The sequence below is a fragment of the Danio rerio genome, chromosome 4, assembly GCF_052040795.2.
Source record: "Danio rerio strain M-AB ecotype USA chromosome 4, GRCz13ab, whole genome shotgun sequence".
In the NCBI taxonomy this organism is placed as follows: Eukaryota; Metazoa; Chordata; class Actinopteri; order Cypriniformes; family Danionidae; genus Danio; species Danio rerio.
The window spans coordinates 43414252-43427622 of NC_141024.2; the positions used below are offsets into that span (position 1 = coordinate 43414252).

At 55.4% G+C, this 13371-nt stretch overlaps 1 protein-coding gene, 1 long non-coding RNA gene and 9 other non-coding genes across 11 annotated transcripts in view; all 11 read right to left on the reverse strand.

The window, feature by feature from the left end:
• Window positions 1-13371, reverse strand: part of LOC101886199 (uncharacterized) — an 883799-nt gene that overhangs the window by 802573 nt on the left and 67855 nt on the right. The window lies entirely within an intron of this gene.
• LOC148680967 (uncharacterized) overlaps window positions 1-13371 on the reverse strand; it is a 663035-nt gene that overhangs the window by 531456 nt on the left and 118208 nt on the right. The gene's annotated exons all lie outside the window — the stretch shown is intronic.
• LOC148681052 (U1 spliceosomal RNA) lies at window positions 637-800 on the reverse strand. The gene has a single exon (XR_015944167.1). It is a non-coding gene; the product is annotated as a U1 spliceosomal RNA (small nuclear RNA).
• Window positions 2190-2353, reverse strand: LOC148681053 (U1 spliceosomal RNA). Its single transcript, XR_015944178.1, has one exon. It is a non-coding gene; the product is annotated as a U1 spliceosomal RNA (small nuclear RNA).
• Window positions 3743-3906, reverse strand: LOC148681054 (U1 spliceosomal RNA). The gene has a single exon (XR_015944189.1). It is a non-coding gene; the product is annotated as a U1 spliceosomal RNA (small nuclear RNA).
• On the reverse strand, window positions 5296-5459 carry LOC148681055 (U1 spliceosomal RNA). Its single transcript, XR_015944201.1, has one exon. It is a non-coding gene; the product is annotated as a U1 spliceosomal RNA (small nuclear RNA).
• On the reverse strand, window positions 6849-7012 carry LOC148681056 (U1 spliceosomal RNA). The gene has a single exon (XR_015944212.1). It is a non-coding gene; the product is annotated as a U1 spliceosomal RNA (small nuclear RNA).
• LOC148681057 (U1 spliceosomal RNA) lies at window positions 8403-8566 on the reverse strand. Its single transcript, XR_015944222.1, has one exon. It is a non-coding gene; the product is annotated as a U1 spliceosomal RNA (small nuclear RNA).
• LOC148681058 (U1 spliceosomal RNA) lies at window positions 9957-10120 on the reverse strand. Its single transcript, XR_015944233.1, has one exon. It is a non-coding gene; the product is annotated as a U1 spliceosomal RNA (small nuclear RNA).
• LOC148681059 (U1 spliceosomal RNA) lies at window positions 11511-11674 on the reverse strand. The gene has a single exon (XR_015944241.1). It is a non-coding gene; the product is annotated as a U1 spliceosomal RNA (small nuclear RNA).
• On the reverse strand, window positions 13065-13228 carry LOC148681060 (U1 spliceosomal RNA). The gene has a single exon (XR_015944250.1). It is a non-coding gene; the product is annotated as a U1 spliceosomal RNA (small nuclear RNA).

The following is a 13371-nucleotide window of genomic DNA, read 5'->3' on the forward strand; positions in this document are numbered from 1 at the left end:
AGTTACCTCTGATCCGAGCAGAAGCGTTCGCTTACTTAATGGCAGATAAAATGATGACCTTTCACACGGTCTGCATTCGTTCCGTCAGTAACAGCGGCAGGCCGGTAAAAATAAAATTCTGACATTCCACAGGGCACACTCGCTTGGCGGACAAAAGCCACCGGGGGCTCTCTTTGCGTGTTCCTTCACCTGGTCAAACCGCTTTGAGGGGGGACCTTCGAGTAGTTTTCGGCGTCAGAACAGACTCTTCTAGCGACGGGTGGGCAGGCCTTCCACAGGCGCGCGCGGCTCTACTGGAGCAAAAGAGGCTTGGCAGAGGACGAGGAAGAGAGGGAAGCGCCGCTCCAGCGAGGGGGTGCTCGCTGCAGAGCCATTCGAGGAGAGCTGAGCTCCAGCGAGGGGGAGCATGAGCTGTCGCTCCTCCTCCTGTAAGCTGTTTTAATGCGTACACCAACCCCACCCCTAACCCTACCCCCAGTGACATCCCTCGTAGAAGAAGTGCAAAAAAGGTGGAGCTCAAGCTTAAGCTCCCCCTCGCTGGAGCTCAGCTCTCCTCAAATGGCTCTGCAGCGAGCACCACTTGGCTCCAGCCGGGTCCGACGCTACCGCCTGAGCTCTGTCTTAAACCACTGTGCTCAGGGGAGAGCGCGAACGCAGTCCCCCACTACCAGAAATTATGCAGTCCAGATTCCCACATTTGGGGAATTCGCAGGGGTCAGCGTGGCCGGAGTGCAATGGCCAAGCCTCGCCCTGGGTGAACCACCTTCTTGATCATGGTATCTCCCCTGCCAGGTAAGTATGAGTTGCCGGGCGGCGCAAATGGCAGCCGCCGTTTTCTATCGGCCGTACTCCAGGGCGGTGATGCCCAGCCACCGAGCATGGGGAATGGGCCAGCAACCCCTGTCTCCTGACGGCGCTGTACTTGCAGCAGACGTGCCTGTGCCTGCAAACCACTCGCTAGTAACTGTGGCAACGCATGAAGAGTTTGAGCTTCCTCCAGATGCTTGCTTTGTGTTTTGTCATCAGTTGGGGCTGCCAACACATGGATTCCACCGGACGCACTCGACCTGGGGATAACAGACCCTCTATGGGGGGAGGGGAGGGGATCCTCCTGTTCTTTCTTTCTTTTCCTCCATCTGTTTTCTTTCTCTACAGATGCCGTTTTTCTCTGCTTAGTTTCTGATTTGGTCTATTTGGACATGTCGACCTCCTGCTTTGCTGCGGTTCGGACCGCCTTTGCCTAGAGCTCCGTGCTTTGCACTCTTGCCTTGTATGTTTTGTGTCCTGTTTTCTCACGTCAGCCTATCAGCACAGTGCTCAAACGACATAGCTTGAAGAAGACGAGGGGATCTACAAACGTTCCGCAAAAGAACTTCACTGACGAAAGCGGAAGCGCTAACGAAACAACCTCCCGCTGCAAGCACCTTACATTCCTGGGACGGGAAACCACCGACGGCTGGCTGCGAAATTGCCTGTGGTTCAGATTGGTTTAGAACCGTCCCTCTGCCCAAAAGGCCACAGACGTCTGCAAAAGATTGCAGTTCTTGAAACAAAGTTACCTCTGATCCGAGCAGAAGCGTTCGCTTACTTAATGGCAGATAAAATGATGACCTTTCACACGGTCTGCATTCGTTCCGTCAGTAACAGCGGCAGGCCGGTAAAAATAAAATTCTGACATTCCACAGGGCACACTCGCTTGGCGGACAAAAGCCACCGGGGGCTCTCTTTGCGTGTTCCTTCACCTGGTCAAACCGCTTTGAGGGGGGACCTTCGAGTAGTTTTCGGCGTCAGAACAGACTCTTCTAGCGACGGGTGGGCAGGCCTTCCACAGGCGCGCGCGGCTCTACTGGAGCAAAAGAGGCTTGGCAGAGGACGAGGAAGAGAGGGAAGCGCCGCTCCAGCGAGGGGGTGCTCGCTGCAGAGCCATTCGAGGAGAGCTGAGCTCCAGCGAGGGGGAGCATGAGCTGTCGCTCCTCCTCCTGTAAGCTGTTTTAATGCGTACACCAACCCCACCCCTAACCCTACCCCCAGTGACATCACTCGTAGAAGAAGTGCAAAAAAGGTGGAGCTCAAGCTTAAGCTCCCCCTCGCTGGAGCTCAGCTCTCCTCAAATGGCTCTGCAGCGAGCACCACTTGGCTCCAGCCGGGTCCGACGCTACCGCCTGAGCTCTGTCTTGAACCACTGTGCTCAGGGGAGAGCGCGAACGCAGTCCCCCACTACCAGAAATTATGCAGTCCAGATTCCCACATTTGGGGAATTCGCAGGGGTCAGCGTGGCCGGAGTGCAATGGCCAAGCCTCGCCCTGGGTGAACCACCTTCTTGATCATGGTATCTCCCCTGCCAGGTAAGTATGAGTTGCCGGGCGGCGCAAATGGCAGCCGCCGTTTTCTATCGGCCGTACTCCAGGGCGGTGATGCCCAGCCACCGAGCATGGGGAATGGGCCAGCAACCCCTGTCTCCTGACGGCGCTGTACTTGCAGCAGACGTGCCTGTGCCTGCAAACCACTCGCTAGTAACTGTGGCAACGCATGAAGAGTTTGAGCTTCCTCCAGATGCTTGCTTTGTGTTTTGTCATCAGTTGGGGCTGCCAACACATGGATTCCACCGGACGCACTCGACCTGGGGATAACAGACCCTCTATGGGGGGAGGGGAGGGGATCCTCCTGTTCTTTCTTTCTTTTCCTCCATCTGTTTTCTTTCTCTACAGATGCTGTTTTTCTCTGCTTAGTTTCTGATTTGGTCTATTTGGACATGTCGACCTCCTGCTTTGCTGCGGTTCGGACCGCCTTTGCCTAGAGCTCCGTGCTTTGCACTCTTGCCTTGTATGTTTTGTGTCCTGTTTTCTCACGTCAGCCTATCAGCACAGTGCTCAAACGACATAGCTTGAAGAAGACGAGGGGATCTACAAACGTTCCGCAAAAGAACTTCACTGACGAAAGCGGAAGCGCTAACGAAACAACCTCCCGCTGCAAGCACCTTACATTCCTGGGACGGGAAACCACCGACGGCTGGCTGCGAAATTGCCTGTGGTTCAGATTGGTTTAGAACCGTCCCTCTGCCCAAAAGGCCACAGACGTCTGCAAAAGATTGCAGTTCTTGAAACAAAGTTACCTCTGATCCGAGCAGAAGCGTTCGCTTACTTAATGGCAGATAAAATGATGACCTTTCACACGGTCTGCATTCGTTCCGTCAGTAACAGCGGCAGGCCGGTAAAAATAAAATTCTGACATTCCACAGGGCACACTCGCTTGGCGGACAAAAGCCACCGGGGGCTCTCTTTGCGTGTTCCTTCACCTGGTCAAACCGCTTTGAGGGGGGACCTTCGAGTAGTTTTCGGCGTCAGAACAGACTCTTCTAGCGACGGGTGGGCAGGCCTTCCACAGGCGCGCGCGGCTCTACTGGAGCAAAAGAGGCTTGGCAGAGGACGAGGAAGAGAGGGAAGCGCCGCTCCAGCGAGGGGGTGCTCGCTGCAGAGCCATTCGAGGAGAGCTGAGCTCCAGCGAGGGGGAGCATGAGCTGTCGCTCCTCCTCCTGTAAGCTGTTTTAATGCGTACACCAACCCCACCCCTAACCCTACCCCCAGTGACATCCCTCGTAGAAGAAGTGCAAAAAAGGTGGAGCTCAAGCTTAAGCTCCCCCTCGCTGGAGCTCAGCTCTCCTCAAATGGCTCTGCAGCGAGCACCACTTGGCTCCAGCCGGGTCCGACGCTACCGCCTGAGCTCTGTCTTAAACCACTGTGCTCAGGGGAGAGCGCGAACGCAGTCCCCCACTACCAGAAATTATGCAGTCCAGATTCCCACATTTGGGGAATTCGCAGGGGTCAGCGTGGCCGGAGTGCAATGGCCAAGCCTCGCCCTGGGTGAACCACCTTCTTGATCATGGTATCTCCCCTGCCAGGTAAGTATGAGTTGCCGGGCGGCGCAAATGGCAGCCGCCGTTTTCTATCGGCCGTACTCCAGGGCGGTGATGCCCAGCCACCGAGCATGGGGAATGGGCCAGCAACCCCTGTCTCCTGACGGCGCTGTACTTGCAGCAGACGTGCCTGTGCCTGCAAACCACTCGCTAGTAACTGTGGCAACGCATGAAGAGTTTGAGCTTCCTCCAGATGCTTGCTTTGTGTTTTGTCATCAGTTGGGGCTGCCAACACATGGATTCCACCGGACGCACTCGACCTGGGGATAACAGACCCTCTATGGGGGGAGGGGAGGGGATCCTCCTGTTCTTTCTTTCTTTTCCTCCATCTGTTTTCTTTCTCTACAGATGCCGTTTTTCTCTGCTTAGTTTCTGATTTGGTCTATTTGGACATGTCGACCTCCTGCTTTGCTGCGGTTCGGACCGCCTTTGCCTAGAGCTCCGTGCTTTGCACTCTTGCCTTGTATGTTTTGTGTCCTGTTTTCTCACGTCAGCCTATCAGCACAGTGCTCAAACGACATAGCTTGAAGAAGACGAGGGGATCTACAAACGTTCCGCAAAAGAACTTCACTGACGAAAGCGGAAGCGCTAACGAAACAACCTCCCGCTGCAAGCACCTTACATTCCTGGGACGGGAAACCACCGACGGCTGGCTGCGAAATTGCCTGTGGTTCAGATTGGTTTAGAACCGTCCCTCTGCCCAAAAGGCCACAGACGTCTGCAAAAGATTGCAGTTCTTGAAACAAAGTTACCTCTGATCCGAGCAGAAGCGTTCGCTTACTTAATGGCAGATAAAATGATGACCTTTCACACGGTCTGCATTCGTTCCGTCAGTAACAGCGGCAGGCCGGTAAAAATAAAATTCTGACATTCCACAGGGCACACTCGCTTGGCGGACAAAAGCCACCGGGGGCTCTCTTTGCATGTTCCTTCACCTGGTCAAACCGCTTTGAGGGGGGACCTTCGAGTAGTTTTCGGCGTCAGAACAGACTCTTCTAGCGACGGGTGGGCAGGCCTTCCACAGGCGCGCGCGGCTCTACTGGAGCAAAAGAGGCTTGGCAGAGGACGAGGAAGAGAGGGAAGCGCCGCTCCAGCGAGGGGGTGCTCGCTGCAGAGCCATTCGAGGAGAGCTGAGCTCCAGCGAGGGGGAGCATGAGCTGTCGCTCCTCCTCCTGTAAGCTGTTTTAATGCGTACACCAACCCCACCCCTAACCCTACCCCCAGTGACATCACTCGTAGAAGAAGTGCAAAAAAGGTGGAGCTCAAGCTTAAGCTCCCCCTCGCTGGAGCTCAGCTCTCCTCAAATGGCTCTGCAGCGAGCACCGCTTGGCTCCAGCCGGGTCCGACGCTACCGCCTGAGCTCTGTCTTGAACCACTGTGCTCAGGGGAGAGCGCGAACGCAGTCCCCCACTACCAGAAATTATGCAGTCCAGATTCCCACATTTGGGGAATTCGCAGGGGTCAGCGTGGCCGGAGTGCAATGGCCAAGCCTCGCCCTGGGTGAACCACCTTCTTGATCATGGTATCTCCCCTGCCAGGTAAGTATGAGTTGCCGGGCGGCGCAAATGGCAGCCGCCGTTTTCTATCGGCCGTACTCCAGGGCGGTGATGCCCAGCCAACGAGCATGGGGAATGGGCCAGCAACCCCTGTCTCCTGACGGCGCTGTACTTGCAGCAGACGTGCCTGTGCCTGCAAACCACTCGCTAGTAACTGTGGCAACGCATGAAGAGTTTGAGCTTCCTCCAGATGCTTGCTTTGTGTTTTGTCATCAGTTGGGGCTGCCAACACATGGATTCCACCGGACGCACTCGACCTGGGGATAACAGACCCTCTATGGGGGGAGGGGAGGGGATCCTCCTGTTCTTTCTTTCTTTTCCTCCATCTGTTTTCTTTCTCTACAGATGCCGTTTTTCTCTGCTTAGTTTCTGATTTGGTCTATTTGGACATGTCGACCTCCTGCTTTGCTGCGGTTCGGACCGCCTTTGCCTAGAGCTCCGTGCTTTGCACTCTTGCCTTGTATGTTTTGTGTCCTGTTTTCTCACGTCAGCCTATCAGCACAGTGCTCAAACGACATAGCTTGAAGAAGACGAGGGGATCTACAAACATTCCGCAAAAGAACTTCACTGACGAAAGCGGAAGCGCTAACGAAACAACCTCCCGCTGCAAGCACCTTACATTCCTGGGACGGGAAACCACCGACGGCTGGCTGCGAAATTGCCTGTGGTTCAGATTGGTTTAGAACCGTCCCTCTGCCCAAAAGGCCACAGACGTCTGCAAAAGATTGCAGTTCTTGAAACAAAGTTACCTCTGATCCGAGCAGAAGCGTTCGCTTACTTAATGGCAGATAAAATGATGACCTTTCACACGGTCTGCATTCGTTCCGTCAGTAACAGCGGCAGGCCGGTAAAAATAAAATTCTGACATTCCACAGGGCACACTCGCTTGGCGGACAAAAGCCACCGGGGGCTCTCTTTGCATGTTCCTTCACCTGGTCAAACCGCTTTGAGGGGGGACCTTCGAGTAGTTTTCGGCGTCAGAACAGACTCTTCTAGCGACGGGTGGGCAGGCCTTCCACAGGCGCGCGCGGCTCTACTGGAGCAAAAGAGGCTTGGCAGAGGACGAGGAAGAGAGGGAAGCGCCGCTCCAGCGAGGGGGTGCTCGCTGCAGAGCCATTCGAGGAGAGCTGAGCTCCAGCGAGGGGGAGCATGAGCTGTCGCTCCTCCTCCTGTAAGCTGTTTTAATGCGTACACCAACCCCACCCCTAACCCTACCCCCAGTGACATCACTCGTAGAAGAAGTGCAAAAAAGGTGGAGCTCAAGCTTAAGCTCCCCCTCGCTGGAGCTCAGCTCTCCTCAAATGGCTCTGCAGCGAGCACCACTTGGCTCCAGCCGGGTCCGACGCTACCGCCTGAGCTCTGTCTTGAACCACTGTGCTCAGGGGAGAGCGCGAACGCAGTCCCCCACTACCAGAAATTATGCAGTCCAGATTCCCACATTTGGGGAATTCGCAGGGGTCAGCGTGGCCGGAGTGCAATGGCCAAGCCTCGCCCTGGGTGAACCACCTTCTTGATCATGGTATCTCCCCTGCCAGGTAAGTATGAGTTGCCGGGCGGCGCAAATGGCAGCCGCCGTTTTCTATCGGCCGTACTCCAGGGCGGTGATGCCCAGCCAACGAGCATGGGGAATGGGCCAGCAACCCCTGTCTCCTGACGGCGCTGTACTTGCAGCAGACGTGCCTGTGCCTGCAAACCACTCGCTAGTAACTGTGGCAACGCATGAAGAGTTTGAGCTTCCTCCAGATGCTTGCTTTGTGTTTTGTCATCAGTTGGGGCTGCCAACACATGGATTCCACCGGACGCACTCGACCTGGGGATAACAGACCCTCTATGGGGGGAGGGGAGGGGATCCTCCTGTTCTTTCTTTCTTTTCCTCCATCTGTTTTCTTTCTCTACAGATGCCGTTTTTCTCTGCTTAGTTTCTGATTTGGTCTATTTGGACATGTCGACCTCCTGCTTTGCTGCGGTTCGGACCGCCTTTGCCTAGAGCTCCGTGCTTTGCACTCTTGCCTTGTATGTTTTGTGTCCTGTTTTCTCACGTCAGCCTATCAGCACAGTGCTCAAACGACATAGCTTGAAGAAGACGACGGGATCTACAAACGTTCCGCAAAAGAACTTCACTGACGAAGGCGGAAGCGCTAACGAAACAACCTCCCGCTGCAAGCACCTTACATTCCTGGGACGGGAAACCACCGACGGCTGGCTGCGAAATTGCCTGTGGTTCAGATTGGTTTAGAACCGTCCCTCTGCCCAAAAGGCCACAGACGTCTGCAAAAGATTGCAGTTCTTGAAACAAAGTTACCTCTGATCCGAGCAGAAGCGTTCGCTTACTTAATGGCAGATAAAATGATGACCTTTCACACGGTCTGCATTCGTTCCGTCAGTAACAGCGGCAGGCCGGTAAAAATAAAATTCTGACATTCCACAGGGCACACTCGCTTGGCGGACAAAAGCCACCGGGGGCTCTCTTTGCGTGTTCCTTCACCTGGTCAAACCGCTTTGAGGGGGGACCTTTCGAGTAGTTTTCGGCGTCAGAACGGGCTCTTCTAGCGACGGGTGGGCAGGCCTTCCACAGGCGCGCGCGGCTCTACTGGAGCAAAAGAGGCTTGGCAAAGGACGAGGAAGAGAGGGAAGCGCCGCTCCAGCGAGAGGGTGCTCGCTGCAGAGCCATTTGAGGAGAGCTGAGCTCCAGCGAGGGGGAGCATGAGCTGTCGCTCCTCCTCCTGTAAGCTGTTTTAATGCGTACACCAACCCCGCCCCTAACCCTACCCCCAGTGACATCACTCGTAGAAGAAGTGCAAAAAAGGTGGAGCTCAAGCTTAAGCTCCCCCTCGCTGGAGCTCAGCTCTCCTCAAATGGCTCTGCAGCGAGCACCACTTGGCTCCAGCCGGGTCCGACGCTACCGCCTGAACTCTGTCTTGAACCACTGTGCTCAGGGGAGAGCGCGAACGCAGTCCCCCACTACCAGAAATTATGCAGTCCAGATTCCCACATTTGGGGAATTCGCAGGGGTCAGCGTGGCCGGAGTGCAATGGCCAAGCCTCGCCCTGGGTGAACCACCTTCTTGATCATGGTATCTCCCCTGCCAGGTAAGTATGAGTTGCTGGGCGGCGCAAATGGCAGGTGCCGTTTTCTATCGGCCGTACTCCAGGGCGGTGATGCCCAGCCACCGAGCATGGGGAATGGGCCAGCAACCCCTGTCTCCTGACGGCGCTGTACTTGCAGCAGACGTGCCTGTGCCTGCAAACCACTCGCTAGTAACTGTGGCAACGCATGAAGAGTTTGAGCTTCCTCCAGATGCTTGCTCTGTGTTTTGTCATCAGTTGGGGCTGCCAACACATGGATTCCACCGGACGCACTCGATCTGGGGATAACAGACCCTCTATGGGGGGAGGGGAGGGGATCCTCCTGTTCTTTCTTTCTTTTCCTCCATCTGTTTTCTTTCTCTACAGATGCCGTTTTTCTCTGCTTAGTTTCTGATTTGGTCTATTTGGACATGTCGACCTCCTGCTTTGCTGCGGTTCGGACCGCCTTTGCCTAGAGCTCCGTGCTTTGCACTCTTGCCTTGTATGTTTTGTGTCCTGTTTTCTTAGGTCAGCCTATCAGCACAGTGCTCAAACGACATAGCTTGAAGAAGACGACGGGATCTACAAACGTTCCGCAAAAGAACTTCACTGACGGAAGCGGAAGCGCTAACGAAACAACCTCCCGCTGCAAGCACCTTACATTCCTGGGACGGGAAACCACCGACGGCTGGCTGCGAAATTGCCTCTGGTTCAGATTGGTTTAGAACCGTCCCTCTGCCCAAAACGCCACAGACGTCTGCAAAAGATTGCAGTTCTTGAAACAAAGTTACCTCTGATCCGAGCCGGAGCGTTCGCTTACTTAATGGCAGATAAAATGATGACCTTTCACACGGTCTGCATTCGTTCCGTCAGTAACAGCGGCAGGCCGGTAAAAATAAAATTCTGACATTCCACAGGGCACACTCGCTTGGCGGACAAAAGCCACCGGGGGCTCTCTTTGCGTGTTCCTTCACCTGGTCAAACCGCTTTGAGGGGGGACCTTTCGAGTAGTTTTCGGCGTCAGAACGGGCTCTTCTAGCGACGGGTGGGCAGGCCTTCCACAGGCGCGCGCGGCTCTACTGGAGCAAAAGAGGCTTGGCAAAGGACGAGGAAGAGAGGGAAGCGCCGCTCCAGCGAGAGGGTGCTCGCTGCAGAGCCATTTGAGGAGAGCTGAGCTCCAGCGAGGGGGAGCATGAGCTGTCGCTCCTCCTCCTGTAAGCTGTTTTAATGCGTACACCAACCCCGCCCCTAACCCTACCCCCAGTGACATCACTCGTAGAAGAAGTGCAAAAAAGGTGGAGCTCAAGATTAAGCTCCCCCTCGCTGGAGCTCAGCTCTCCTCAAATGGCTCTGCAGCGAGCACCACTTGGCTCCAGCCGGGTCCGACGCTACCGCCTGAACTCTGTCTTGAACCACTGTGCTCAGGGGAGAGCGCGAACGCAGTCCCCCACTACCAGAAATTATGCAGTCCAGATTCCCACATTTGGGGAATTCGCAGGGGTCAGCGTGGCCGGAGTGCAATGGCCAAGCCTCGCCCTGGGTGAACCACCTTCTTGATCATGGTATCTCCCCTGCCAGGTAAGTATGAGTTGCCGGGCGGCGCAAATGGCAGCTGCCGTTTTCTATCGGCCGTACTCCAGGGCGGTGATGCCCAGCCACCGAGCATGGGGAATGGGCCAGCAACCCCTGTCTCCTGACGGCGCTGTACTTGCAGCAGACGTGCCTGTGCCTGCAAACCACTCGCTAGTAACTGTGGCAACGCATGAAGAGTTTGAGCTTCCTCCAGATGCTTGCTCTGTGTTTTGTCATCAGTTGGGGCTGCCAACACATGGATTCCACCGGACGCACTCGATCTGGGGATAACAGACCCTCTATGGGGGGAGGGGAGGGGATCCTCCTGTTCTTTCTTTCTTTTCCTCCATCTGTTTTCTTTCTCTACAGATGCCGTTTTTCTCTGCTTAGTTTCTGATTTGGTCTATTTGGACATGTCGACCTCCTGCTTTGCTGCGGTTCGGACCGCCTTTGCCTAGAGCTCCGTGCTTTGCACTCTTGCCTTGTATGTTTTGTGTCCTGTTTTCTTAGGTCAGCCTATCAGCACAGTGCTCAAACGACATAGCTTGAAGAAGACGACGGGATCTACAAACGTTCCGCAAAAGAACTTCACTGACGGAAGCGGAAGCGCTAACGAAACAACCTCCCGCTGCAAGCACCTTACATTCCTGGGACGGGAAACCACCGACGGCTGGCTGCGAAATTGCCTCTGGTTCAGATTGGTTTAGAACCGTCCCTCTGCCCAAAACGCCACAGACGTCTGCAAAAGATTGCAGTTCTTGAAACAAAGTTACCTCTGATCCGAGCCGAAGCGTTCGCTTACTTAATGGCAGATAAAATGATGACCTTTCACACGGTCTGCATTCGTTCCGTCAGTAACAGCGGCAGGCCGGTAAAAATAAAATTCTGACATTCCACAGGGCACACTCGCTTGGCGGACAAAAGCCACCGGGGGCTCTCTTTGCGTGTTCCTTCACCTGGTCAAACCGCTTTGAGGGGGGACCTTTCGAGTAGTTTTCGGCGTCAGAACGGGCTCTTCTAGCGACGGGTGGGCAGGCCTTCCACAGGCGCGCGCGGCTCTACTGGAGCAAAAGAGGCTTGGCAAAGGACGAGGAAGAGAGGGAAGCGCCGCTCCAGCGAGAGGGTGCTCGCTGCAGAGCCATTTGAGGAGAGCTGAGCTCCAGCGAGGGGGAGCATGAGCTGTCGCTCCTCCTCCTGTAAGCTGTTTTAATGCGTACACCAACCCCGCCCCTAACCCTACCCCCAGTGACATCACTCGTAGAAGAAGTGCAAAAAAGGTGGAGCTCAAGCTTAAGCTCCCCCTCGCTGGAGCTCAGCTCTCCTCAAATGGCTCTGCAGCGAGCACCACTTGGCTCCAGCCAGGTCCGACGCTACCGCCTGAACTCTGTCTTGAACCACTGTGCTCAGGGGAGAGCGCGAACGCAGTCCCCCACTACCAGAAATTATGCAGTCCAGATTCCCACATTTGGGGAATTCGCAGGGGTCAGCGTGGCCGGAGTGCAATGGCCAAGCCTCGCCCTGGGTGAACCACCTTCTTGATCATGGTATCTCCCCTGCCAGGTAAGTATGAGTTGCCGGGCGGCGCAAATGGCAGCTGCCGTTTTCTATCGGCCGTACTCCAGGGCGGTGATGCCCAGCCACCGAGCATGGGGAATGGGCCAGCAACCCCTGTCTCCTGACGGCGCTGTACTTGCAGCAGACGTGCCTGTGCCTGCAAACCACTCGCTAGTAACTGTGGCAACGCATGAAGAGTTTGAGCTTCCTCCAGATGCTTGCTCTGTGTTTTGTCATCAGTTGGGGCTGCCAACACATGGATTCCACCGGACGCACTCGATCTGGGGATAACAGACCCTCTATGGGGGGAGGGGAGGGGATCCTCCTGTTCTTTCTTTCTTTTCCTCCATCTGTTTTCTTTCTCTACAGATGCCGTTTTTCTCTGCTTAGTTTCTGATTTGGTCTATTTGGACATGTCGACCTCCTGCTTTGCTGCGGTTCGGACCGCCTTTGCCTAGAGCTCCGTGCTTTGCACTCTTGCCTTGTATGTTTTGTGTCCTGTTTTCTTAGGTCAGCCTATCAGCACAGTGCTCAAACGACATAGCTTGAAGAAGACGACGGGATCTACAAACGTTCCGCAAAAGAACTTCACTGACGGAAGCGGAAGCGCTAACGAAACAACCTCCCGCTGCAAGCACCTTACATTCCTGGGACGGGAAACCACCGACGGCTGGCTGCGAAATTGCCTCTGGTTCAGATTGGTTTAGAACCGTCCCTCTGCCCAAAACGCCACAGACGTCTGCAAAAGATTGCAGTTCTTGAAACAAAGTTACCTCTGATCCGAGCCGAAGCGTTCGCTTACTTAATGGCAGATAAAATGATGACCTTTCACACGGTCTGCATTCGTTCCGTCAGTAACAGCGGCAGGCCGGTAAAAATAAAATTCTGACATTCCACAGGGCACACTCGCTTGGCGGACAAAAGCCACCGGGGGCTCTCTTTGCGTGTTCCTTCACCTGGTCAAACCGCTTTGAGGGGGGACCTTTCGAGTAGTTTTCGGCGTCAGAACGGGCTCTTCTAGCGACGGGTGGGCAGGCCTTCCACAGGCGCGCGCGGCTCTACTGGAGCAAAAGAGGCTTGGCAAAGGACGAGGAAGAGAGGGAAGCGCCGCTCCAGCGAGAGGGTGCTCGCTGCAGAGCCATTTGAGGAGAGCTGAGCTCCAGCGAGGGGGAGCATGAGCTGTCGCTCCTCCTCCTGTAAGCTGTTTTAATGCGTACACCAACCCCGCCCCTAACCCTACCCCCAGTGACATCACTCGTAGAAGAAGTGCAAAAAAGGTGGAGCTCAAGATTAAGCTCCCCCTCGCTGGAGCTCAGCTCTCCTCAAATGGCTCTGCAGCGAGCACCACTTGGCTCCAGCCGGGTCCGACGCTACCGCCTGAACTCTGTCTTGAACCACTGTGCTCAGGGGAGAGCGCGAACGCAGTCCCCCACTACCAGAAATTATGCAGTCCAGATTCCCACATTTGGGGAATTCGCAGGGGTCAGCGTGGCCGGAGTGCAATGGCCAAGCCTCGCCCTGGGTGAACCACCTTCTTGATCATGGTATCTCCCCTGCCAGGTAAGTATGAGTTGCCGGGCGGCGCAAATGGCAGCTGCCGTTTTCTATCGGCCGTACTCCAGGGCGGTGATGCCCAGCCACCGAGCATGGGGAATGGGCCAGCAACCCCTGTCTCCTGACGGCGCTGTACTTGCAGCAGACGTGCCTGTGC